Source organism: Spermophilus citellus (assembly GCF_964194105.1).
Source record: "Spermophilus citellus genome assembly, chromosome: 3".
Taxonomy (NCBI): Eukaryota; Metazoa; Chordata; class Mammalia; order Rodentia; family Sciuridae; genus Spermophilus; species Spermophilus citellus.
The window spans coordinates 128,620,653-128,645,263 of record NC_138184.1 but is presented as its reverse complement, the minus strand read 5'-3'; the positions used below and the strand labels follow the sequence as shown (position 1 = coordinate 128,645,263).

General features: G+C 40.4%; 1 protein-coding gene and 1 pseudogene across 3 annotated transcripts in view; one reads left to right on the top strand and one right to left on the bottom strand.

The window, feature by feature from the left end:
- Positions 1–24,611, bottom strand: part of NUDCD3 (NudC domain containing 3) — a 108,375-nt gene that overhangs the window by 44,917 nt on the left and 38,847 nt on the right. The window lies entirely within an intron of this gene.
- LOC308644314 (V-type proton ATPase 16 kDa proteolipid subunit c-like) lies at positions 21,107–21,579 on the top strand (annotated as a pseudogene). The gene has a single exon. The product of its transcript is annotated as a V-type proton ATPase 16 kDa proteolipid subunit c-like (transcript).

Here is a 24,611-nt window from a genome sequence, read left to right as displayed (position 1 = left end):
GAGAGCCTCTGGCTATGGACAGAAGACTCACAAGGCAATTTGTATGAATAAGGGATGACTCCTGACCCTCTCAGACATTTTGAGAGATACATTATGCATTGTGCCCAATAATTCATGCTCTTACCCTTGAGCCTCTTTTTCTAAGAATTTAACATCATTAACGTTTTTTACACTTGATATCACCAGTTTAGCATCTACCATGATTAGTTTTCCAAGGACAGTAGCTGACCTACTTCAAAGATGATGGTAATCCACCAAGAGGGGTCCGTGTTCTTCTAGAGGTAGCCAGAATGCACAGGGAGAGCCTGAGCTGCATATCCTCCCAGCAAGCAAGGAAATCTCAAAGATCTGAAGGGTCGTGTTAGAAGGATACATGAGCCAATTTCAAGGGGCTTCCACCAGGATATAATCCGTACATCAAAACCCATAAAAAGTCAAGAGTGGACTGAATCACAAAGTACATTTTAAGTCCATGAGTTCATAAAACAAAAATCCAAGGGACAGCTTTGGCAAGAGTACAATTTTTTCTAAAAATTCATTAGTAAACTGATAGGAACCATAATTCTACAAGAGTCAAGGTCTTAAATGAGAATTCTAAATAATAAATGAAGAAGGTAAAACAGAATGAGAAAAATTACAATCTTGTGATATACGATAAAAACAATGAGTTGGCAACATTTCTCTACAGCTAAGCGCCAGGTGAAATGCTGATAGGAAACCTGCTGATGGACTGACCCAGAACAACTCAGAATGTCTGTGATGGCCAGATGCCAAACACTAACTGGGAGATATTCTGCCTCTAAACACGGGCCTAAAATCTATTTAAACCTAAAGGCTTAACCACCAACTGATAGGAAAGATGAGGGGAAGAAAAACATGGTCACCAAAACCACAAACACACAACAACCAATCAACCCAGATTCTGATAAATTATACTAGACAAAGTCACAAGTTGCTTTGACAAATATGTAGCAAGGGATAAGAGAAGAGAAATTAATCTAAGTTAAGAGTCTTAAAGACCCAGTGACCAACTTCAGTATTTAGAGCTTACTCAGATGCTCATGTGAGGGAGGAAAAAAAAAAGTATAAAAAGACATTTTTTTAAAAGAAAGAGTGAGAGAGTGAGACAGAGTGAGACAGAGTAAGAGAGAGAGAGAGAGAGAGAGAGAGAGAGAGAGAGAATTTTTTAATGTTTATTTTTTAGTTTTCAGTGGACAAAACATCTTTCTTTGTATGTGGTGCTGAGGATCGAACCCAGGCTGCACGCATGCCAGGCGTGCGAACTATCGCTTGAGCCACATCCCCAGTCCACAAAGACATTTTTGAGACAATCAGGATAAGCGAACACAGACTAGGTATCAGATGACTTTAAGGAATTATAAACTTTTAAGCTATGATAATTACATCAAATTTAAGTTCTTATTTTTACTAAAGTACTTATGAGTGAAATTATATGACGTTTGGGATTTGTTCTATCAAAAACAAAACCAACAAATGTCTGGGAGAAGGGAGAAAGATGAAGCAGGAACCGTAACATGTTGCTAAGTGATGAAGCAGGTGGAAAGTTTCGTAGGCGTTCGTTAGCTATTCCCTCCTTTTTTGAAAATATGAAGAATTTGTCTTGGCTATACATGTAGGAGTAGAACTGCTGGGTCAGAAGTGTATACCTGTCCAACTTTAAGTGAAAATACCAGACTGTTTTCCAAGGGACTGCCCTAACTCACCTTCACCTGAATTGTAATGCTGCAAACCCACAGGAGCCCTGCTTCACACTGTCAGAATTTGTAAATCCTTGCCAATTATAAAATATAAAACAGTATCTCGTATAGCCTTCCTTCCTACCCCCCACCCCGAATAATGGAGACTGAACCCAGTGGTGTTCTACCACTTAGCTACATCCCCAATCCTTTTTATTGTTTTTACTTATTTTGAGACAGGGTCTTGCTAAGTTGCCAAGGCTGTCCTCAAACTTGGAATTCTCCTCTCTCAGCCTTCTGAACAGTAGCAGTAACATGTGCCTCTAGTCTGGCTCTCAGTATAGTCTTTTTTTTTTTTTTTTTTTTTTTTAGTTGTAGATGGATACAATACCTTTATTTTACTTATTTTTATGTGGTGCTGAGGATCAAACCCAGTGCCTCACAAATGCTAGACAAGCACTCTACCACTGAGCCACAATCCCAGCTCCTCAGTATAGTCTTAACTCACTTTTATCTGCTTACTCATGATGCTGCTTCATATGCTTATTGGCTATATCTGTGAAATTCCGTCCATGTCATTTGTGGTTTTACTTGTAATTCCTTTTTTTGTGAGTGCTCTTTATATATTTTGGTAAGAATTCTTCATTGGTTTAAATAGTTTGTTAAGACCTTCTCCTGCTTTGCAAGTTGTCATTACACTTTAAGATATCTAAACACGAGCTCTTTGTTTTAATATAATCAAATGCACCAATTTTTTCTTTCACATCAACACTTTCATATCCTCACAACTCCTTCCTTCCTCAAGAACTAAAAGGGAGTTGTACCCATTTTCAACCAAGAATATGCTCTCATAATTTTTTCCTTCTCTATTTGTTATGAGTCATTATCCCCTTTTCATTCTACCTTGATTTCTTTTGAATTCCTTTCTTCTCTTGACCAGATTTACCAGAAGTTTGTCTATTTAATATTTGTTTTGTCCGAAGAATCAATTTCTGTCTTTGTTGACCTTCTGTATTGTGCCATGCAGTCTAGCTGAGTAACAAAGAGTCCCCTGCAGCTCCCTTGTCTCTGAATTGTCTCTGCTAGGCTGCTGCACTCTGAACAGGCCCTCAACTCATGTAGGCAACATTCCAGGGTCCAGGGTAACCTTTTGGTCCTATCAAGCCACCTGAGCAGCCAGGAGATTATCTGCTATAGGTCAGTCAGGGAAACTCACACTATCAAAAATTTATTATAGAAAGCATATTTTGAAAATTTGCTTTTAGTTTTATAGTAACTGCTTAAAACCCCAGCCCTATATCTTAGTCTTTAACTCAGTATTCTTTTCTTATTCAAAATCAGAAACATTAATACCAGCTTTACTAATTCAACTCCCAAAAAGCCAAACTGAGAAATAAAGCCAGGGAAAACTACTACCACTCAAGCTTTTGAAACCCCCAGTAGCACAATTTCTCAAAAACATCTTTCTCTGAAGTAGGTAAGGTACAAGTGCCTTTAGCCCAGCATCAGGGGTCAAAGAAGGGAGGCAGGGTAAGGCAGCGCTACAAGAGAATCCAAACACCTTCATGGTCTCAAAGTCTCTAGCTCGGGCCATGGCGCAACTGTTCCCAAAGATCCATCAACTCTATAATGGGATCCATCAATTCAACCACAATTTACAACTCAGACCTGTGAATCCCTCCTTCAAATCACAGTTTCACAGATTCTCCTCACCTAGTCCTGATCTAGACCCTCACCCCAACTTTAGTCCCAATCCATACCTCTACACCTAGTCCTAATCCAGACCCTACCCTCGGTACAACAAAAGAATTAGAACAATAAGACTATAAATTATAAACTGTTGAAGGATGTATGCCTCAGAACAGTGTTTTGTATAAAATCTCTCTGTGGATTAGAACTGAACAAAATGGAGTGAACACCTGCAGATGCACAGCACCGAGAAAAGAGCAAGCTGTTTTGTGAAACCGCCCGTATGTGTTACCTGGGAGCCTTGTCATATGCATTTCTCACCATGACTGCAGGTTGCAGTCAAAGTCTGAAAGTCACTGGCCATGAAAACTCATCACACAGCACTGCGTTTCTCCTGTACCACAGAAGGGGCAAGGAGGAGGCAAGAAGGATGTCACATGGTCAGAAAGAGGCTCATATCAGAGACCATCTAGTATCTAGTGAAGAAATGAACAAACAACAATTACAAGCACTGCTCAAAGAGTATTCACCTCAAAAATTCATTTGCAGGAAAATGGATGGAACTGGACTATATCATGTTAAGCAAAATATGCTAGACTCAGAAAATCAAGTGTCATATGTTTGCCTAGCACATGTAAGGCACTGGGTTTAATTCTCAGCACCACATAAAAATAAAACAAAGGTACTGTGTCCATCTACAATTTTTAAAAAAAATGAATGGAAGGAAGGGTACAAAACTCTTTCTTACAGAAGAACACCAACCTAAAATGTAGGAAGAATTAGGGAAATAGGAAATCACTGCTTATACTATCGCAGTAATAACACTGAATGAATCTGAGAGCAATGGAGTTTAAGGGGAAACAGGGTATTGGCATAACCTTTAAGTATCTACCCAAAGATACTTATCAGTTACCGGGCAGTTTTAACACATGCCCACAAATTCCTTGAAAATTTTCCATCCTCCTAGGAGGTGGATTAACTTCATGCCCTGGCACGAGACTGGACATAATGAATCCAGTGAAGAAAGAAGAAAATAGGAAGGAATACATCAAGTAATGGTGCAGGAACCTGTAAACAGGCCTTGGTCACATGATCCAGGCTAACTTTAGAGTACTAACTTGTGTTGACATCATGCACCCTATGTGAGGTGATAAGAGGAGCATGCCCTTCTTCTGTGTAATTAAGACTGGAGTTGGTCAATTAGATTTCAGTCCTGGATACTGAGTCACAGTTCCAAGCAGAAAAATTTAGCATCACTTTTAACTCAAGATTACTGTATTTACTCTTTTCCTCCTTTGCCTCCCATATTTCCCCAGTCCACCAATTCTGAAAAGCAAATAGAAGGGCTTTTTCTCTCTGCATAACTCCCCGCTGGCTGCCATTGTTCATGGCACTTGACATAGCAAGTGCTGGCAATGTCTTTCCGTTTGCTTTATCTAGAAGGTGGTTATTTCTGCTCCTGCTGTTTTTGGGGGCGAAATTGTTAGCGATCTTCCAACAGGGCGTTCCATAAATAACCAACTTCTGTTTTCACAATAGTTAGTGTGTGGAGGGTGTTGGTTTCTTTTACTCATAGTAGAGCAATGATGGGTTTTAAGCCTAAATTACTTCAATCTGGAATAGTGAGATGGTCTTTTGTATCCTGGGGAATATCAAATCCTGGAAGGAATTTTAGTACCTACAGTTACCTAATCTGTAGAGCTTAAAATAAGCTTTACACCGTTCAATTTTGCTTACCACAGCAATAGCACCAATCTATTCTGTCTGAAATATGGGTGCATAAGGCGTGAAAGCAACCTGCCCAAGGCCTTGCCATGCCCCACTTACTCTGCCTAGGCACTGCCGTGGGCTGCACCCATCAATGCCAAAGAGAAACCTCCTCTGCCCATGCTGGGATCCCAGGGTCCCAGGATAGGGTTCTGCAGCCAGTTGGCCCATCAAAGATTGCCCCACCTGCCATCCATAAGCACTAGCCCAATACCTGCCAGGTTCCTGCACTACTGCAGATGCCAGGGGCACATGAGGAAATAAAGTAGAACTCACAAACTCACAGTCAATTGAAAGCCACAAAGTGGCACCTCAAAACCCCTGGTTGCTACAGTGACAACTTGGGGCCCAGCTCTCTACAAACCCACTGTGACTGTAGGCTCATGCCTCCATTTCCATACCTGTAAAATGGGGTTGTATGAGTGCCAGTCCCAAAACTGCTACTGGGTTAAGGAGTAGGTAGATACAAAGTTCTCAGAACAGCATCTGACTTAAGAGTGTCAGCTGCCATCACCTCTGTTCACATCCAAATAATAATCTTATCAATGTGGATTACCAATACTATTAACATTATTATGATCCAAAGAAGAGGCTGTCATACCACGTGATATCAGTACAGGACTTTCTAAATCAGAACTCAGAATTTAATTACAAAGTGATCATAAGTCACTGCAGGGTTGAAATGGAGTGACATTATTTGATTGTTTTTAAAAAGTCACTGTACAATTGACATGTGGAGAGTGGGCAGCAGAATGCTAAAGAGTGTGGATCTGGAGGGTGTCTGGGGGCACCAGTCTATAGAAATGGTACAAGCCTGAGGGTTTAAGAATGCATGTCGGGTATAGGGGTATACACCTAGGAAACAAGTGACAGAGCCAAGGACTCTAGAAACCAAGTGTGGGTGATGGCAGGAACTAGACTCAAGTTTACCTTGACTTGTCCATCTGCTCCTCAGCTCATTTGTCCTCTTGCCTTCAAGCCTCTATCAAAACTGAACTTCCTTCTTAACCAAAAGAGAGAGTGGGGCAGGGATTTTTCCCTTTTCTTTACAGCTCCTTCTCACTCAACATCATGACATCAAATATCACATTTTATTCAAAACATATAGAGCAGTCATTTTTTCACTGGTTCATTTTACCTTAACTAATAGAGCCACATAAGATTATTTATAGTTGTCATGCAAGCCCCATATGAGATTACAATCTTCTAGAAAAGAGAACAAAATACACCCAGCACAGTTTGCAACATACCTTACATACAACTGGGACAGTCAATATAAAAAACAGAACTTACAAAATAAGTGCAATAAAACTGCACACTAATTTTCTAGAAGACATTCTGTTTGTTTCCTTTAACAGGATTCCTAGGACATTATTAAACAAGATAAAAGTAAACCAAACTCTGAGTTTTGTTTCTACTTTACAAAAACATCTCTGGAATTCTAAGGACTGGATGCTGTTTAATTCAACATTCTCAACTGTCCTGGTGAAGATCTGGAGCCTGGCTTCTGTTCAAGACAGTATTGAGGAGGCTGGGGTTGTGGCTCAGCAGTAGAGCGCTCTTGCAAGGCCTTGGGTTCAATCCTGAGCACCACATAAAAATAAATAAAGGTATCATGTCCAACTACACCTAAAAAAATAAATATTAAAAAAAAAAAAAAGACAGTGGTGAAGAGTCCCCACCACAACTCAAGGCCTAGTCATGTTCTCCTACAAAGTGTCAACCTTAAGGTCAGGTTTCTTTATGAATACCAGCCTCCTCTCATTATACCTTGAAATGCTTGTGTTTGTAAATAAAACTGTGCAGCTGAAATGCAAGAATATAATCTATGGTATTTTATTCAAGTGACATCCCAGAGCACTCATCTGAGAGCAACACACTTAGATACATCTCAGCTTCATGAAAAGCTATCACAAAATGAGACAAGCACTTTTTCTATAAAAAGAAAATCTACCCTGTTGAGAACAATGTTTGTGGAATAAGGAAGGCTCAGGCCAGTGTCTGCAGGTACAGGATTCCAACCACTATTTTCACCTTCTCACCCCACTGCCTTGTTATATCACCTATTCCCAGACCCACCAAAAGAGGTAAAGGAGCCCCTTTTTGTAACCCACCACCACCTTTTATCTGGGAAGTCACTCATATAAAACAACTTTTGCTCCCCCCACCCACATGCCCCAGATCTGGGGAAAGTACATGTAAAGAACAGAAAACTGTCACCAATGGAATAAACTGCCCAATCCCTAAGGATCTTTGTACAGATATAGCATTGTTTGAGTCAGCTTTTTCACCACTGTGACCAAAGGACAAGAACAGTTTTTAGAGGAGTTAGAGTTTTAGGGGGCTCATGGTTTTAGAAGTCTCGGTCCATAAATGGCTAACTCCATTGCTCTGGGCCTGAAGTGAGGCACAACACTGTGCCAAAAGGGTGTGGAGGAGGATAACAGCTCAGGACATGACAATAAGGAAGCTGAGAGAGAGAGAGAGAGACTAAGCTCCGCTCACTGGGGACAAAATATATACCCCAAAGGCACACTCCCAGCGACCCACTTCCTCCAGCCACACCCTACCTGCCTATAGTTACTACCCAGTTAATCCCTATCAGCAGATTAATAGGAATAACCCAATCATTTCACTTCTAAATCCCTTAGAATTGTCTCACACATGAGCTTCTGAGGAGCACCTAATATCTAAACCATAACAGGTACTGACAAATATTCACAAGATGCTAAACAAAAGAATGTTTAAAATGCATCTTTCTGTGTTGCGAACATTGTGGAGTGTACTCATACAAACCTAGATGGTAAAACCTACAATATATCTAAGCTATAACGTTTATTGGTCTTAGGCTACAAAACTATACTATAGGCAACTATAACAGTGGTATTTGTATATCTTCACATATCTAAACATAGAAAAGGTACAGTAAAAAGACAGTACAAAAGATTTAGAGTGGTACACCTCTCTAGGGCACTCACCCTGAATGCAGCTTGCAGACTGGAAGTTGCTCTGGTGGGTATGTGAGTGAGTGGTGAGTGAATGTGCAGGCCTAGGATGTTACTAGATGTTACTAGACTATATAAACACTGTACACTTAGGTTACATTGCTTATAAATTTTTTCTTCAATAATAAATTAACTTTGGTTTACTGTAACTTTATAAAATTAATTTTTATAAAAACTTTTTGACTTTTATAATAACATTTAGCTTAAAACACAAACACATTATACAGCTGTTCAAAAGTAATGTAATATTGTATATTAGTATCCTTATTCAGTAGCCTTTTATCTGTTTTTAAGTATTTAAATTTTCTTTTTATATTTTGAATTTTTTTTGTTAAAAACTATGACACAAACACACACATTAGCCTAATCCTATATAAGGTCAGGATGATGATCGTTATGACTGTCTTCTACTTCCACCATCTTGTCCCAATGAAAGGTCTTCAGAATAGACCTTCCTATGTCCCATTTCCTATGGCAACAACATCTTCTTTGGGAATTCCTCCTGAAAGATGTCCCTGAGGCTCTTCTTGAGGTGGCACTCTTTCCAGAAATATGTCCATAGGGGTTTGCCTGGTTTCTTTTCAGCATCATAGATTTGCTATAAGCAGATAATAAACCATCAACATTCTTCTCTAGTAATGAAAACCTTTGGGTGTTGGCGCCATGTTTTCAAATAGCAGCTTGTTGAAGTCTGCAAAAGCTTCTGCTAAACCCTCCTCTATGAATTTTCTTAGAGGTTCTTCTTTTTCTTCTCCTGTACTTTCCTTTTCCCTTGCCTCTTCTTCAGCCATACATCACTAGGTGTTAGGAATTTTTCAGCCTTATTATAATCTTATAAGACCATCATCATTATGCAGGATATGACTATACATTTGCAAAAAGAAAATGCCAACAAACTCAGGAATTTGCTATTCAATGGAATCTTAGGGTTAATCCTTTTTTGTAAAGAGAAAAATTACTTTGACAGAATCCTAATTTTGAACATTTGTAGAAACACACTTTGGCATCGATTACTAAGCATCCCTAATACTAATGCTGAGTCCTGTGGGCCTGTGAAGGGTTCCTGCTCCCACCTCTAGCAGTCCTGTACATCAATATCCCTTTGTCTCTAAGACCATCATGCTCTTCATACACTCATAACTCACCCTTCCCTAAAATCAAACAAAAGGATTCACAACTCTTCTTAAATCATCCTCTGTTCAGGCCTGCACTACCTTTTTCCTTATTTTTTCCAACTAAAGATCCTGAGTCATGTTCTCCTCACCCTACCTTCCACCACACCTCTCTGCCCATCACTAGGGACTTCCAAGCCTCAAATCCAAACTTGTCTTCTTATAACTTCTGTCCAGCTGATACTGCTAAAACATCTAATATCAATGCCCTTACCCCTGGACTTCCCAGGCTTTCCCTCTCTCACAATCACCACATGCACTGCCACCTGGTTGCCTTTGACCAACCTTTCCTGCTGCCCTGCAAGCTCCAAAGAACATAAAATCCCTGTGACTTGCACAAATAACGCTGAGCCCTACAGTAGCTTCCTGATGCATATCTTTCCTGGTCCATTATCCACTCTGCCTACTACCTGCTAACTTCCTAAAGAACCAAAACACAACAGTCTTGAGTTATAGACCACTGGTGTTTCTACTTTCTAAAGTCAAAACTCCAATTCTTTAGCATGTATCTGGGTCTTCACAGTGTGCAAATGAAAGCATGGTTCCTTTCATTCTCTTCCCCCAGGAATACAGAAATGTTAACATTACTTTAATGCCATCATTTATTTGCACAGGTTATTCCTTCTGGCTGGGTGCTTTTCCCTTCTCAATCTGTTAACTTCCAATACCATCTTCTTTGGAAAGTCTCTAAAGGTTTCTCCACACTGACTGCTTCTTGGAAGGGTGAAGGGGTGATTGTGTATATCCCCACAGGTGTGCACAATGGAAGGTGTTATCTGGACAGATTAACACAACACAAACAGGCATATATGCAGCTGGGAACTAGGTTCAGCAGCTCTGAGTTGTTGTGAAGTCCCATGAAGCAATGCATTCCCTAATGAGAAAATGAAAAGCCATGGCAAAGAGTTATTAAAAAAAAAAAAAAAAAAAAAGTGAGATTTAAAGCAATACACATCTCAAGAGTTCCAAATAAAAGAAAAGAGGAGGCAGCACCACTTAGTGCGTAAGGGCATAGACTTTTGTCAAAATCCCTGCTTGGCTACTGTCTAGCAGTACAATGTTGGACTAGTTATCTCTAGCTCTAAGCCTCTGTCTGCTCATCAGTAAAATGGGGGAAACAGCATCTCCACTACAGAAGCTATACGGAGCTCATGAGTACTCGACATTCTACACACTTGCCTAAGACAATCTCAGTCCAATTTTTCTAAAATTGAAACACAAGGCTAAGCTATTCAAGTCCAAGTGGATGCCCTGGTCCATCCTTCTCTTGCTCAGCAAGATGTGGTCATATTCTCACAATGACAAAAGAGGATTTCCCTGAGACCATTTTGGGGTCTTGGGTAAAATATTGCTGTTTTCATCACCTGAGATAACAGCTCAACATGGAAAGGACAGCCACCCTCAAGAGCAGCAAATGCAACCACTGATGATAAGGCACCATGGGAGCACTGGAGTCAGCCAGCTTAAATCTCTGCAAACAGTACTTTTCCATTCTCATTAGTTACATGCTGCCAGGGAATTTTAGCGCTGAACAGAATGAAGACAGGCTGGAGAAACAGTCCTACTATTTATAAAGTCTCAGTGTTAGCCAATTTGATCCTCTTCTGCATGTAAATGGGCTAAGATTCTCCAGACAAGCCTGTTTTGATAGGGCTGGATATCTGCCTAGGATACCCAAAGACCCAGGCCATAGGCCACTCAACTGGAGTCCTTCCAACATGTAGGATGTAACTGTGTATTTTGTTGTCTTGGTTTCTATTTGACATCCAGGTAACAGACAGATTGTCTAACTCACTACATACCCACCAGTCACTTTTTATTGCCTCTCTTAAATGTATTTCAGAGGAAGATCTTTAACAAATGTATAATTCGTAATTCTTATACAGTTACCTTTTTTAAAGATAGAACTGCATACTCCATCAAACATAATTGCATGATTTAACTAAAACTCACGGGGTGGGGGGAAATAAATAAGCAATACCTTAGAATTCTGACCTGGTTTCTGGCAATATTCATCAAATTCATTTGAGAAATCTTTGTAGTAAATTATATAGTTTTTCAATAAGTACAGCCTCAATGAAACAAATGCCATAATGTCAAATTTGACAAAAGAGCATTTGCTTAGGCTACAGAGGAAAAGCAATTAGTTCTTGGCTTAAAAAAAGCCTTTAACAAGGAAGAGTATTTCATTTCCTGGAGCAGGCCTAGTATAAGCAGAACTGAAAGTCCGTCAGGAAGTGTTAACATGGGACAGTCCAGGCATGTTCAACAGCTGTGACCTTCACTTACCAAAGCCAAATATCTCCAGATGAAGACATTAAAAATGCTTCTTTAAATGACATTTGTCATCTTCTATGGTTTGAATGTGTCCCCTCCAAAATTCAGGTATTGAAACAATGTGATGGTATAAGAGGTGATTAGGCCATCATGGATCCTCCTTCAGGAATAGGATTAAGGCCCTTATAAAAGAGGCACTTCCCAGCATTTGGCCTTCTTGCTTTTCCATCCCTTCCACTATGCAAGGACACAGTTTTCCTCCCCTTCAGACAATGAAGCAACAAGGAGCCATCCTGAAGGCAGAGAGAAGCCCTCACCAACACCAAACTTGCAAGCATCTTGATCTTGGACTTTGAAAATTGAGAAAATGATTTACGTATAAATTATCCAGTCTCAGGTATTGTTATAACCATAGATCCTAGGTGATGTCAAGTTCATACCACAGACCACCCATACATAATAGCAGTGCAAGGGGATGAAGAAGGACAGGCCACCAGCAAGGGGTATTTTTGCCTCGGCACACAGGACTACATGTAAGATTGACCACAACTGTAGGGGACTGTCATCTCCACAAAACAGGTTCCTAGAGAGGCTAAAGAAACAGTCAAAGTTGTGAACTCTGGGTAACTGAGCTAAATCCTGGCCTCACACCTATTCTCCAAGATGCAAGAAGTCTACCAGGTCCTTGCCTGCACCTAGCAGACTCAGGGACTGAAGATGGAGTCAGATCCTTAACACTCGCTGCCACACTGTGGTCATTCTGTGATATGTTCATGTGACCTCCAGATTCTACTATCCTTGCACTTAATAGGTTTCTCTCCTTTTCCTTATTGCACTCCTGCCAGTCCTTTTAGGAGCCTAACAGGCAGAAGCTAATGTTAATTCCTGGTTTACAGCACACAATGAACATGAGCATCAGCAAAGCCTCTGGGAGCCATGGGCTGCCTTTCCATCAGTCTTCCCACAGGCACTCCCCAGGACAGATGACCCTGCCTGCCCCAAGAGAGACATGGAGAGTGACCGATGACCTGACCAAAGGCTCTTCAGAGAGTCCCAGAACATTTGCCAGAGGCACTTGAGAAAGAGTGGGTGTGATGTAATTCCACCTTAAGTTTAATTCACAGGTGATGATTCCACTTCCCAATGCTGTGGTTCTGAGAAGACTCTTGGCTTCCCTGATTCCAGAACTGTAGTCAAACCACAGGGGACAGTAACATCAGAGAGAAATTAGACTCCGATGACACGTGGGAACTTGTAAAATCTAGTCTAAGCTGACTGACAGATTCCTGAGTCCCCCCATTATGCATAAGCCCAGCCACATGCACCCATCCTGACCAGAGGCCCTGTTCTAGCTAAGGCAGGAACGACTGCCTACCACCTTCACTGTCCCATCCTTACTCCAAAAGAACAGATGTAGAGAAAAATGATCTGTAGGTCTTTCTCCTCAAGGATATGCTCACTTTTTTCAGGATATCAAGAGAAACACAGTGAAGTCATAACTCAGTGCTGACCTTGGGCAATGGGGAGAATGGTAGGATCCTTCACAGAGAAGATCCTGTAGATTTGCAGGATATGAGGACAACCAAGGTATAGGGCCAAACACAGAGAATATGGAATGAGCCACAGATGTGCAGTTTCATGCTCTGGAAGTGAATAAGTTCTCCAAGGGAGGAGATTACAGCAAGAAGAAAGACAAGGGCTGATTATAGACATATCTCCAGAACACTCACATTTAAGGGGTGGAAAGAAGATAAGCCCAAGAGGCTGAAAGACTAATCACTGGGAGGAAAAGAACCAGAAAAGCACAGAAACCAAACGCACTTATTTCAAGGAAGAGCAGTCAACAGCATCAAATGTGGAGGAGATCAAGAAACTTGAATACTTAAAGAAAGGTCACTCACTCTTGCCCCAAGAAACATTCCACAGTGTGAGAGAGCCAGATTTTTTTTAAATTTTTTTAGCTGTAGATGGACACAATACCTTTATTTATTTTTATGTGGTGCTGAGGATTGAACCCAGTGCCTCACAAACACAAGGCGCCCACTGAGCCACAACCCCAGCCCCAGGGCCAGATTTTAACTTAAAAAGACAAAAATCAAACTGCTAACACAAGAGTAAGAGACAAGGACTGGGCTGAACCACGGACAAAGAAGGAAAACAAAGGATAAAATTAAAAAAAAAAAAAAAAACATAAAAAAAAAAAAGTAAAAGGGAATAACTTGCTTGAGGAGAGGTGTGGGATAAGGAAGGATTACACTTTAAAAATACAGATGACAAAAGGAAATGGGGGAGGGGGAACATTTGGTGATACAAGCCTGTAATCTGAGCAACTTGAGAGGCTGAGACAGGGGGATTGCAAGTTCAAAACCAGGCTCAGCAACTCAGCAAGACCCTGTCTCAAAACAAAAAATTTAAAAAAAAAAGGTTGGGGACATAGCTCAGTAATATTACACGCGCATACACACACACACACACACACACGCGCACACACACACAGAAACACACACACATACACAGAGTTCAGTGATTAGGAACTAAAGGTGTAGCTCAGTGGTAGTCCTGGGTTCAATCCGTAGCATCAAAAAACAAAAGTTCAGGAAAGAAGGACAGTCATTTCAATAAATGATACTGGCCCAACTGAACATCCTTATACAGAGATGAACTTTAAGCCACACCATGCACCATACACTAAAATAATTCAAAATCTGAGACTATAAAACTTCTCATAGAAAAAAATGAAGGAAATATTTGTGACTTTGTATTAGGCAAAGATTTCCTAAATACGACACCAAAAAATGTGATCCATAAAAGAACAAATTGATATTTTGAATGACATCAAAAGACTTGTTGTTCAAAAGGCAATTTGGGGCTGGGGGGTGTAGCTTAGTGGTAAAGTATATGTTTAATGTGCACAAGGCCCTGAGTTTGATCCCTAACACCACCAAAAAGAGAGGCAATGTTAAGAGAATGAAAAGACAACCCAAAGACAGGAGGAAATATTTGCAAATTATATATCTAATAAAGTATTCATATCTAGAATATACAGAGAACTCTCAAAGCTTAGAAAGAAAATGAACAACCCAATTTTTAAAAATAGACAAAAGATTTGAACAGACACATCACCAAAGAAGGTATAAAGAACTGCACTATCATTGCTTATTAGGGAAATGCAAATTCAAACCACAATGAAATACCACTGTGCACCTATGAGAATGTCTAAAGTTAAAAAGACGGGGCTGGGGATGTGGCTCAAGCGGTAGTGCGCTCGCCTGGCATGCGTGCGGCCTGGGTTCGATCCTCAGCACCACATACAAACAAAGATGTTGTGTCCGCGGAAAACTAAAAAATAAATATTAAGGGGCTGGGGATGTGGCTCAAGCGGTATCGCGCTCGCCTCCCATGCGTGCGGCCCGGGTTCGATCCTCAGCACCACATACCAACAAAGATGTTGTGTCCGCGGAGAACTAAAAAATAAATATTAAAAAAAAAATTCTCTCTCTCTCTCTCTCTCTCTCTCTCTCTCTCTCTCTCTCTCTCTCTCTCCTCTCTCACTCTCTCTTAAAAAAAAAATTCTGATCTTCTTAAAATAAATAAATAAATAAATAAATATTAAAATTCTCTCTCTGTCTCCCTCTCTCCCTCTCTCTCGCTCTCTCTTAAAAAAAAAATAAATAAAAAATAAAGTTAAAAAGACTTAAACATCAAATGCGATTAGGATGAGAAGCCACTGAAACCCTAAAATGCTGGTGGGTGGTGGCACGTGCCCTGGGCAGAGCCTCCCCTCCTAGGTTATTCACAAAGAAATGAAGCATCCATCCACAAATGTTCCTTCACAGCTTTGTAACAACCAACAGACAAGTGGATAGAGAACAACAAGAACAAGCCAAAAAAATAAATCACTGGGCAAGGGTTGTGGCTCAGTGGTAGAGCTTGCCTAGCATGCGTGAGGCACTGGGTTTGATCATCAGCACCACATAAAAAATAAAATAAAGGTATTGTGTTCACCTACAACTAAAAAATAAATGTTTAAAAAAATGAATCACTGTTATATATAACATGGTTGAATCTCAAAATAATTATCCTGAAAGAAACCAAACCCAAGAAAAGTATACACTTTGAAGAAATATTTGTACACTCATATTCATAGCAGCATTATTCATAGCAACTAAAAGATGGAAGCACCAAATATCCATCAATGGATAAATGGATAAACAAAATATAGTCTATCCATATAATAGAATATTATTCAGATTTAAAAGGAAAGAAAATTCTGATGCATGGATGAACCTTGAAGATATTACACAAGGCAAAATAAGCCAGTCACAAAAAGGCACTGTATGATTGAGTAATCAAATTCATACAGACAGAATGGGGACTGCTAGGGACTGGGCAGGGAAGTGAGGTACTGTTTAGTGGGGACAGTTTGAATTGGGAGGATGAAAGAATTCTGGAGATGGATGTTGGTGACAGTAGCACAACAATGTGAATGTACTTAATGCCATTGAATGGTACATTTAAAATTGGCTAAAATGGTAAATTTTATGTGCTATGTATCTTACCACCATTTTTTAAAACTAAGTTTTTTAAAGGTGCATTCTTATGATTCTACCTACACAATTCTAGAATACATAAACTAATCTGTTGTGACAGAAAGCAAATAAGTGGTAACCTAAAGATGAACATGAAGGAAGCCAGCCACAGAGGGAGCACATGGAGACTCTCGGGCAATGGTTTCTTATGCATGTATACACATCAGAACTTACCTAATTATTATATTACAAAGACATGCAACTTAGTATATAATACACAAGAAAATAAAACAGGCTAAATTGAAAAGAAGGTGGGCAAAGAGGAAGGATAGAAAGGGGAAAGGAAGTCAGAGCATTATCTGTGATAGCTAACAGAGTCACCCCAAAAGAAAGAACACAAAAGTATGCACTGTGGATTTCAGCATAACATCTCTTTGTGCAGGAAAAGTATCTAAGGAGAAGGAGAAAAGGCCCAGGGGAGAGAAAGTATCACTGACGAGGATAAAAATGCCTTTCCTGTACCATATGGATGACACAAAATTTTGAGCAGTGTGGCTCAAAACTAAGTAAGAACCAGAGTGAAGGCAGACTCCCTGAGAAAGGGCTAAGAAGGTTCCAAGGACAAAGACAAAAAAGGCTCTATGACTAAGGTACGAAGTCAAGACCAGGTATAGAGATGACAGAGGCACAGCACTCCACCAGGACAATGAAGACAGCCCCACACTGTCAAGACAGCTTGAAGGAGCTTCCTTCTGGGGTGGCACAAAACCCAAGAAGTCAACAAAAGAACAGGAGCCGGCTACAGCCAGGCAAAGGCTCACAACGTTGCCTCTGTACCTTCTTCTCCTTAATGTTTTAGGGAGCAAACAAGCAAGGTTGTAATGTCACTCCTTTGCTATGAATGGTTTGATTAATATAATCGAGTCAGAAGGAGCAGGAAGGGCAGACAGAGAGACTGACCAGGCAGCAGAACTAGCCATTTGGCTGCCCTGGGCTCCTCTAAGGGAGAATTCACATACAAACGGTTGATGTCTGAGGCCATGAATGCAGACTCACTGAACTCTTAAGTCCTTCATGTGCTGAATCCCACCACTTTTGCTGTTCTGGGCAGCTTTGAGAAAGAACCAGCTGTGGGGTTAAAGTGGCATTGCTTTCCCAGTCCAAGAACTCAATGACTATTATAGAGGCACAGCAAGGTTCTGCATAATAGTACAGACTGCTGGGAAGAAGTGATTTTTTTAAAAAAGCTCTATAGAACCCCATGGTGGGCCCTGGGAAGATAAGCTCACTAAGTCACTATGAAGAATTTCTTTCTGGACTTTACTGTCCCTATAACTATAAATCTAACACTATGATAAGTGTTGAGATGGTGCTAAGACTGGCAAGGCCTCTGTGGCTCTGAACAGCAGCACACCTATCCAGCAAGGACATACCCAGGCAACATCTAACACCCACAAGACCATGTGCAAAAGGAAAGGCGGTGCGCAGGAGTATGAACACCCCAACACCAAGAGGCTGGGACTGCCAAACATCTTTAAATGTAGAGAACAAAACTCCCACCTCCAAAAATTTGCAAAGAGCACATGAATAAAATGTATTCTCCATCTCAGGTTTGGTCACATTACTGTTGATCAAATGAATTTGACTCCTTTCACCTGCTTCCTACCCAAGGCAAATAACCACTAAAACCAGCATTCTCCTCCAATGAGGTCTACCACCACCTCTGCCCTCTCCTTCCAATTCTTTAGCCTCAGGTCATTGAGGCCTTAATAGGACTTTCCTATTAAATCTCTGATGCAGAAACCTCCAGACTCACCTTCAATCTGTCCTATCCTCTTCTACAGCTACTCTTCTCAGCCACCTCCTACCCCTTGTAGACCTCCCTCACCTTAGTACTGACCTTTGCTCTCCTCACTCCCTTCAGGGACATCTCCCTGCCGTGGCTACAACCACTTTTAAGATGATAACTCCCAACTCTAGCTCAAATCTGTTTATTTCCCAGAACTTCAGAACCCACTGCCAACTGTCCACTGGAATCTTCCATTTATATCTCCAACCATCCTCTCCTAGCTGAAAACAGACACACATCTCCTATCTGCCTGAAGAACAAGGATACTAGGGACCAGGATTATCTTTCTATGTGGTCCTATATCCCTCAAGCCCTCCTTCCCATCACTGTCCATCCCCCAACTCACATCTCTCCACCAGCCTGTGCCAGGATAGCCACCTCCTGTAACAGGGACTTATAGGCTGCTTTGCTAAAAGCACTGTTTTAGCCCTGCAATGTCCAATGGGGTAACTAAAAGCAGAATAAAAACTTGACATCTCTGCCTCCATTGTGTTACCAATCTCCTTTCTTTTTTTTTTTTTTTTTTAGAGGAGAGAGAGAGAAAGAGAGAGAGAGAATTTTTTAATATTTATTATTTTTTTTTAGTTCTCGGCGGACACAACATCTTTGTTGGTATGTGGTGCTGAGGATCGAACCCGGGCCGCACGCATGCCAGGCGAGCGCGCTACCGCTTGAGCCACATCACCAGCCCCCCAATCTCCTTTCTATCTTAAACTTTGGGTGAGATTCCTGCTCAACTCTGCACATAGAAATGTCAATCATTTAAGGAGTGTCTGTCTAAAAACTGGTAATATAAGATTGATTGGCCTTAAAATTTACCTACTTCTCTCATTTTCCTTTAAGGCTGAAGACACCAGATAGGAAATAATTAAGGTATTTTCAAGATTTGCAGGGACATCATAGTCAGAAAATTGTCAACTGTCCGCTTTTACAGCATCCTGTTTCAGGTCACTGGAGTAGCAACTGTAAGTTACCAGTCACTGTCCTAAACCTAAAGGAACTAACTCCATCCTGCCTTTCTGTTGTCCTTTTCTCTAAGTCATTCTCTCCTGCAGTCACCTTGGATTTTAAGAAAAGCAAGCCCTACAGGCAGATCACCACTGAATGCCCCCACCCACCCAGTGGAAGCAATTACCCTGTAAGAGAACTGAGGCTGTTTCCCCACTAAGTAGAAGCAATCATCTCGTGATGGGAACAAAATTGTCTCCTCAAGCAGTAACTTCTCCAGGACTTCACAGAACCAGACCTATCATCAATCTGACCAAATTTGATCAAGACCTTTTAACTATACATCTCTCTTGCCCCCTTCCTCAATTCCTCCCAAACCTGAAGCTCACGTCAATACCCCTAAAACAGGGCTGAGGATGTTTGGTTCCCTTTTGTCTTCCCAGTATGGCAATACTGAATATTAAATTCTTTTCCTACTTCACCATTACTCTTGCCATTTCGTTTTCTTTGGGAACAAATGACCATACTGCTATACTATATGTACCCGGTATATTGAGAATCCCTGACATCAGCTCCCTGCTCCTGGCCTGGGATTCCAGCAACACTCCCAGCCATGCTCCCTGTAGCTAGCCTTTCCCCTCTCCTTCCCTCCCAATCCTTCTGGTGTATAATAAAGTGTATAAGAGCTTACATTTGTGTGTGTGCATGTGAGTGCATGTGTGAACACATGTGAGAGGTCGTATGCGAGAACACTGTGTAAGGGTGAGAGAGCTGTGAGAGCAATGTTGAGTGTGTCTGTATGTCCATCTTCTCAACAATGCAACACTGCACCCTTGAAACTAGAACACAATATCATGTAAACAATAATAAGAATCACTTCCACGGGCAGGGGGTGGGGGAGCTTTTGGAAACTAAGAATGATAGCAAAGAAAAAAAACAAAACTTCATGTGAGGACTAGAATACACAGTTGAGGAAATCATGTATGGGTTTCCAGGAAAAAGAGCAAAAAAGTCAGTGACACAGAACATAAGAGGAAAAAAGGGAATAAAAGAACTAGTGAACCAATTCCATAATTACAGAAGATCTAGACAGAAAATAAAGGGAAGGAAATTACATGAATTTAAGGGAATCTATAAATTCAGAGATAAATGACAAGACTCTGTAGCTAAAAACTCAGCAAGCACCCAGTACATAGGATTAAATTAGAGCCAAACTCAGATAAAGCATAATGTATTTTTATAATACTGAATGCAGGAAGAAATAAGAGCTTATAGAGAGTAAAGAAGTACATATTATACCAAGAGCAAAATCAGAAATGTATCAGCTACCTAAGAGCCATGCAATAAGCCAGAAGAAAGCAGAGCAATGCAGGGAATATTTTCAACTTAATATTCAATTATCAGTGATGTACACTTGCAGGCATGTGGCAGTGTGACCAGCTCACCCTAATTTGCCTGGAACCATCAATCCCAGCTATGGTTTGAATATTGTTTGTCCCTTCCAAAACTCATGTTAAAATTTATTCCCCATTATGAAATTTAAAATTAAGAGGTAGGACAAGGTGATCAGGGTTCTGTCTATATGAATGACTACTCCATTCACATGATTAATAGGTTAATGGGTTAACAGGTTATGTTGAGAATGGGTCTGCTATAAAAGCCAGTTTAGGTAGGTCTCCATATATTCCTTTTCACCTGAACCATCTCAGGACTCTGTCAACAAGAAGCTATCAACAGATGTGGACCCCTGACCTTGAATCAGAACTATAAACCTGAATAAACCTCTTTTCTTTATAACTTACCCAGAACTGCACCTATCCTGGACAAACCATTTGCTAAGAACTGACTTGGTTTTAAATTAAAACTCCCATGTCCCAAGAAGCCCTCTCTTCCAGGAAAATCAGAAAAATGAGTAGAACTAAATGAGGTCTCAAAAACTTTCTTTCTCATAGTTACTTTCTTATGAGGATACTAAAGGATGTTCTCAACCAAATGATTAAAGCAAACAAAGAATAAAGACCACAGCTTGCCTCACCCTCAATGGTGAGATACTGAAAGCTTCCCCCCTGAAGACCCAGGAACAAGAAAAAGATGCCTGCGCTCACCTCTGCACCCCCTGGTTGGCCGGCTGTTCTTACCCAGCTGCAGCCCGCTGAGCTTGTCCCCGCCCGGCATGTCCCAGACCAAGAACAACCCTGAGAAAGCATCGTTCTTCTTCTCCGAGATCACCAGCGCCTCATCAGCCATGATCTTCAGTGCCCTGGGTGCCACCTATCGCATGCCCAAGAGTGGCACCGGTATCGCAGCTGTGTAAGTCATGAAGCCAGAGAAGATCATGAAGTCCATCACCCCGTGTTCATGGCTGGGATCTTTGCCATCTATGGCCTGGTGGTGGCAGTCCTCATTGCCAACTCCCTGAATGATGGTATGAGCCTCTACAGGAGTTTACTCCAGCTGGGTGCAGGCCAGAGTGTGGGCCTCAGCGGCCTGGCAGCTGGCTTTGCCATTGGCATTGTGGGGGATGCTGGTGTTCAGGGCACTGCCCAGCAGCCCTAACTGTTTGTGGGCATGATCCTGATCCTAATCTTCACTGAGGTGCTTGGCCTCTAAGGTCTCATCATGGCCCTCATACTTTCCACAAAGTAGCCTCTCAAACTCACCAGCCACAGAACACAATGTAAAGATCACCCCCTCCTCATTCCAGAGCTAACAGGCTGACACAGATGCACCGGCAATGGCCCCTTCCACCCTGTGCTGTGGACATTGGGCCCACTAATCTCCCATCCAGGCCCCACCAGTGAGAATGCCAGCCTCCATCCCTACACACACACACACACACACACACACACACACACACACTGCCCCAGAGTGCTCTGTGTAAAAGGATGAAGTAGAATTGTCAGTTGTGGAGCAACCCTTATCTCCCAACTATATAGTACCCTTTAGGTAGAGTGCTGCCTTGTGGGGTTCCCCTTGCCAAGACTCCTTGGATGGAACTGCCCCCTGTGCCAAGTGCCCAGGGTTGGAGGCAAAAGGTCAGCCACCAGGCCCTGGCTCCAAGCTGTGTACAATAAAGTTTTCGGATTTGGGGTGGGGGGGAAATCATGATGAGATACCAAGATACCAGTTCATACTCACTAGAATAGCTATAATCAAAAAGATAGATAACAGAGCTGGTGCTGTAGCTCAGTGGCAGAGGGCTTGCCTCGCACGTGTGAGGGACTGAGTTCAATCCTCACCACCACATATAAACAAGTTTTAAAAAAAAAAGGTTCATTGACAACTAAAAAATTTTTTTAAAAGGATAACAAGTGTTGGTGAGGATATGGAAGCATATCTCATAAAACACCACTCTAGCAGTTACTCAAAATGGCCCAGCAATTACAATCCAAAGAATATACCCAAAACAAATGAAAATATGCCTACGTTGGGGCTGGGGATGTGGCTCAAGCGGTAGGGCGCTCGCCTGGCAAGTGTGCGGCCCGGGTTCAATCCTCAGCACCACATACCAACAAAGATGTTGTGTCTGCCGAGAACTAAAAAAAAATAAATATTAAAAATTCTCTCTCTCTCTCTCTCTCCTCTCTCACTCTCTCTTTATAAAAAAAAAAAAAGAAAAGAAAATATGCCTACGTAAAAATATGTCTACATAAAAGCTTGTATACGAATATTTATAACACCATTACTCCTAAGAGCCAATTCAAATGTCTGATGAATAAATGAACAAAATTGGGAATATCCATACAACAAAAGATCATTCAACCAATAAAAGGAACAAAGCACTGGTATGTGCTACAAAATGGATAAACTCTAAAAACATTCTATTAAGTGAAGAAGTCAGACACAAAAGGCCACATATTATTACATTTATATGAAATCCAGATTTGGCAAATCTATAAAGGCAAAATAGATTGGTGATTGTGTAAGTTTGAAAAGTTTGGGAGGAAATATGTATGAAGTTTTTCTGGAGTAATAAAAATGTTCTGGAATTGGATAACAGTGATAGTTGCACACTCTGTAAATACACTTAAAAATGCACAATTGTACATGATAAAGGGTAACCTTTAAGATATGTGAATTACATCTAAATTTAAAAATTGTGTGCATGCATCCACACTATACTGTTATTGGCTGCACAATTAGAAGGGACAGAGCAAATGTTTATTTTTACATATTTGTAATTCACTTGTCACATTGACCATGTATTTTCTAATATTAAAATTATCTAATAGCAAATATAATTTTTTTTAAATCAGGGGAAATTGAACAAGATACTAGCAGGATCAAACTAGAATAATTTTCTCTATTTTTCAAATTATCTAAAACCTGATCTTATTACTTTTATGATTAATTAAATAACTGCTTCTCTGTCATACACCTATAACAAATATTGGGAAAGACACAATTCCTAAAAACAACACCAACATTAACTATCTACTAACGCAACTCAGGGCACATGAGATTTGCATACAATGCTGTAGGCAAACTTTTTTTAAAAATATTTTTTAGTTGTTGATGTACCATTATTTTTTATTTATTTATATGTGGCTGAGAATCAAACCCAGTGCCTCACACATGCTAGGCAAGCGCTCTGCCACTGAGCTATAATCCCACTGCCTAGGGGCTAACTTTTGGTAACTGATTTTAATGGAAGAAAAAAGAAAGCTACCAACAATGGAATAATAGAACTTCTTACAAGGAATATTTAATGAATAAAAGCAATCATATTCTTCAAGTTAATATGCAGTTTTAACATGATATCCTCAACAGGTATAATATAGAACCTCATCAAGTTCCAGTGAAATTCACTTTAAAGAAATCAAGCAATATTGAAGAAGAGTCTTGAGCCTTTTTGTAGATAATGAAATGGTACATTTAGCCTACAACAATCAAGGAAGAAAATTTTCTAAAATCTTAATATAAATTAAATCACTGAAGACAAAATAACAAACCAACTAGGAAAAGGAAAGGAGTGAATGAGAAACATGGAACATTTTATTTGTAAAATTCTATAGAAGAGCAATATCCAGACACTCATGAATGAGTTAAGAAAATAGGAACTGCCAATAGTAAAATCAGATAGAAAATATAATCTTTCCTATAAATAAAGGAATGCAAATTAAACTATAAAGTATCATCATAACTGTAAATTTAAAAACCAGGCTAGCAGGAAAGTGCATATGGCTCAGCAGCAAGTGCATGCCTGGCATGTATGTGGCCCTGGGATCAATCCCCAGTACCACGAAAAAAAAAAATTTTAAATAAAAATAAAAACATACTCATTAACATTATGACCTAGACCTGGCCTCTCCCAAAAAGGAAAGGGAAGAAGACAATTAGGAACTTGCTTCACCAATTATGAATGTGTTCCACGGCATTAGCAATACGTGGGCAGTTACCACAAGACCCTGCAAATAAGATATCAGACTTTATGTACCACAAGCCCTTTTTCAAAACCATCAGCATTTAGAATTCGTACCATCACCAAAATTACATTAGGCAAAAGAAAAACATCTTTCACATGAATTTAACAATACATATATACATGTTATATATGTATATAAATGTTTAAAAAGAATTTCACCTGTATGTATATGTAGAAAATACCAACAAAAACAAATACACGAGTGAAAGGAAGATCAATAGAAGAGAGACGGCAGAATAGGGGGAAGGCGGGG